Source organism: Montipora capricornis, chromosome 7 (assembly GCF_036669925.1).
Source record: "Montipora capricornis isolate CH-2021 chromosome 7, ASM3666992v2, whole genome shotgun sequence".
Classification (NCBI taxonomy): Eukaryota; Metazoa; Cnidaria; class Anthozoa; order Scleractinia; family Acroporidae; genus Montipora; species Montipora capricornis.
The window spans coordinates 49964209-49968730 of record NC_090889.1 but is presented as its reverse complement, the minus strand read 5'-3'; positions in this window follow the sequence as shown (position 1 = coordinate 49968730).

The following is a 4522-nucleotide window of genomic DNA, read 5'->3' as shown; positions in this document are numbered from 1 at the left end:
GAATAGCGGGAAGGCAGTCCTTAATTACACGCAGTGGGATTTTGTCATTCCCAGGAGCTTTCCCTGTTACCATTGAACTAACAACTTGTTCAATTTCACTGCATTCCGCAGCTCTGAATGGAAACTGATGTGATAACGGGTAGCACTTTGGGACAAAAGACGATTGCGTGAGATCGTAGTTGCATTCGTTAGCCAGTGACTGGATTTTATCGATCGTATTTTGGCCAATTGAGGTAAAATATTCATTAAATTTGTTAGCAACCAATTTGTCCTCTTTGCTGTAAGACTTACGATTAACTGACTCTTTTGGAATAAATGAACGTACAGTTTTCCAAATACAGCCCATATTGTTGGAGTTGTTCCTGATTTGAGACTCAGCATATTCTTGTTGAGCAAATTTCAGTTCACGTCTTACTTCCCTTTTGAAGTTTTTATAACCAGCCCATGCTAGCGGGTCGTTTGTTTTCCTTGCCAACTTTCTCGAATAATCTCTCGTCTTCATTAGTGCACAGATTTCCTCTGTAACACAAGGATTTCGCCGACTCCGTATCTTTACCTCTTTGATGGGCGCATATGGATCAAGTATATCATCAAATATTAAATGGGATGCATTAAGTTTATAATCAACATCATCAAAGATGTTTATAACTGACCAGGGAGCAGTAGACATATCTCTATGGAAGGCCACTTGATCATAATTTTTGAAGCTTCTTGTTGTGACATATACAGGTGCAGGACAGTCTTTCTTTACATTAAATTCTAAGTAAACCATGTCATTATCGCTAATAGAACAAGGCACTACTTTTACATCTTTCACTAAATCTGTATTTGAAGCCAGGATGACATCAATTAACGTAGCGGAGGTCTCAGTTCGTCTTGTTGGTTGTTTAACCATTTGAGTTAAATTAAATGCGGTAAAAAAATTGATCAATGTTTGAGACGCAGCATCGTTGGGATCTAAGACATTACAGTTTAAGTCACCAAGTATATAAATATCCTTATTGAGTGATAAAGCTGAAATAATTGTTCCACTCAATTCTTTGTCGAAACAGTTTAGGCTTGTAGTTGGAGGTCTATAAACTGTACAAATGATAAAGGATTTACAGTTTCTTACTTGAACTTTGAGCCAAAGTATTACTTATTGGTGACATTGCACTTAGTCATAATCAGTTCTTACGTTTCATGTTGGCAACTAAGTTGTGGGCACAGAACTTGATTATATTTTAGGTAATGTTTGATATTTCTTGCATTGACAGTGTAACTTTAAGGTCAAAAGTAGTACTGTACACTTTTTACAACCTTGTGTTCACTCGTTGCTCAACAAATGCAAGTGTTAGGAGATAGACATCAATATTATCATCCTATTCGAAACTCTTGCCCTTAAACTAGTTTATTCGTAACAATCACTTGTACATCACGTTGAAGAATCTCGCTCGATTGAAAAACATCGAAACTGTAATCAAAAACTACTGAAAAGCCAGATGTTATTACAAAACGCACGTGATCAAACCGGTTTAAACCAAGAATCTGTACAAACAAAATGCAGTGTCCACTGTCACAGATTAACTTAGTTATTAAGAAGGGTGAACGATTTCCACACTCCCCTAGTTAGTTTGTGAAAGCGAATAACTAACTTATTTACACAATGTTCAGTTCTCTTTGTACAGTTTCTCCATTAACTGCTGCTACGCGTCTTGGCCTCGTAACCTGATTCATTGGTTGCGTTTCGTTAGTTGCTGTAGCTTCCGAATGCACCTTGACATCGATAGGCACCAAATGCTGTACAACTCTTCTTAGATGAGACGGACGACCTGAATTGTTAGCAACTTTCACCACAGCGGCTCGGACATTACCATCCCTTCCAGGAATGAGCTCTTTGACCTTTGCTAGTTTCCAGAAAGCTCTACTTGTAGAATCGTTTTTCAACAAGACAATGTCTCCAATGGAAATACGTCGTTTGTTGCACCCTTTAGATCCGACTTGAGATCATTTCTTTCAACTCGATTAGGTATTCTCGACGCCACTGATTGGTCAGTGGTTGAAGAACATGTCTATGATGACGGGACTTCTTTGTGACTGATTTGTCCTAACCACTTCACAGTGAGTAGCGTTCGGAGTTGATGTAATTCATCTTCCATAGATCAAATCAGAAGGTTTTAAAGGGAAAGATATTGATTCGTTGTCATCGTACACGTACATAAGAGGTCTGGAATTGATAATGCCTTCAATCTCCACTAAAACAGTAGATAGTTCGTCAAAACTGAGAGTAGATCTCCCTAGGATCTTCTTCAAAGGTTTCTTGATGCTTCTCACAAGTCGTTCCCAGAATCCTTCCCACCACGAGGCCTTTTCGATAATAAAATTCCATGAAATTTGCTTGTTCACAAGGTATTGCCAAACTTCCTCTGCTCGGGCTATTTTTCGTATGTCTTGAGATGAAGATCTGAAAGTCTTGACGTTGTCGGAAGTTATGGTAGCCGGCAGTCCTCTTCAACTAGTGAATCTTTGGAAGGCAAGTAGGAACGATTCAACACTAAGGGCTCGTGTAAGTTCCACATGTACAGCTTGGGTGGATGCGCACGAGAAGAGGCAGACATAGACCTTCTGTGATTCCTTGATTTCGTCTTCTGAATTCTTAAAGTCCAGTAAAGTCGAGGCCAATATGTGAAAATGGCGGATCCTCGAAAACTCGGTTACTTGGCAGGTCGGGAGGATGTAAAGGGCTGTACGGCGTTCCATCGTGTTTGCGACAAATAACACAACTTCGGATGAATTTCTTCACTGCCTCACGTCCACGCAGTATCCAATAGCGTTCTCGTAGTGTCGTTAACGTGTCTCTTATACCACTGTGTTTAACTGACTCGTGTGACTGCTTGATCAATAAACGGGTGAATTCGTGCTTCGCTGGTAGTAGAATGGGGTTCCTTGTGTTTACAGGTAACGGTGCGTTGTTTAGTCTCCCTTTACACTTGATAATGCCATCGTCTAAGAACAATCCACACTGTGTAACGTACGCTGGAGGGGCAGAGCTGTGATCCTTACTCAGAAGAAATGTGATTTCTTTGGAGAAGGTTGACCCTTGAACTGATCGGATCCACAGGTGTTTGGCTTCCTTCAAATCTGCTGCGTTTCATCTGATTCGTTCCTTCTCGGTATTCTTATCGTTAACTTGACCTTTGAAAGACTTGACAGCCTTGACAACCAGAGCAGTTACACGAAGCAATTTCGTTAGGTCGTGAAATCGGTTGATATCGATTGTCTGGTCAATCTTCTTCTCTGACATGCTGGCTGAGGAATTCACTAGTGAGTGAACAGTAGCTGGTGGATTCTTTACAGTTTTGGTGAGCGCGACTTCATCTTTGGACTGGGTCGTTCGATTCTCGGGCCATTCGGATTCGGGAAGGTACAAGAATTTTGGGCCTTTTCACCTCGTTTCGCATGCTACAAGGGCTTTAGCTTTTAAACCACGTGAGGGTAAGTCAGCAGGATTTAGATGACCAGGACAGTGTCGCCATGAATCCTTGGAAGTTAAGCTGCGAATTTCCTCGACTCGGTGTTCCACGTACTGTTTCCAAACTCTTTGGTTCTTGATCCAGTGTAAAGTTGTCATTGAGTCAGTCCAATAGATGGTTTTGTGAATTTCTCCAATCGATACCTTGAACTGGTCGACTAGCCATGCGAGAGATAAAGCGCCTAAAAGTTCCAAACAGGGAATGGATTGCTTTGTCACGGGTGACACTTTCGATTTGGAGGCCGCTAATCTCACGTCAATACGACCATCATTGTAGCGAGAGCGCAAGAAAACAACTGCGGCGTAGGCGTGTTTGGAGGTGTCACTGAAGGCGTGCATTTGAATCTCAACAGGTCTCGCAGTGAAATTGCATAGCGGTATACGCACGGTTTCGAAACATCTGATTTCGCCTAATAAGGAAGTCCATTTTTCAAGAAGCTTTCCTTGAAGTGTTTCGTCCCAGTTGATCTTGTCAATGCAAAGTTCTTGAAACAGAATCTTCAGACCTATCGTAAACGGCATTAAGAATCCCATTGGATCAAAGATCTTCACTGTGACCTTCAAAACGGACCTCTTGCTGAGCGGAAGTGACTTAGCATACGCGTGTAAACTGGAAAAATCGAAGAAAAGTTCGTTGCTGAGAGTGTTCCAATTTAGTCCTAACACCTTTACAACAAAGTCATCCTTAGTTGAAGGACTGTCTAATCCAGTAGTTGTCTTAGCGTAAGACTGATCATCTTCAACTGTGACATCTGATTGTGATTTGCGTTTCGTAATTGAATCTTCCTGTGGCCCTTCAGACTTTGAAATCTCAGACATCACACTGGGTGAGTTAGAGTTCCATTTTCTGAGATTGAATCCCCCGCAGCCATGATTCTCTTCAATTTGTGATAAATTTCCAAGGCCTTCTCCTCGTCTTCTGCTCCAGAGAGTAAATCATCAACGTACAGTGATTTTTCGAGAAGCCTGCCATTTCCGGTTCACTTTGTTTGTACAAGCGCAAATGATGAG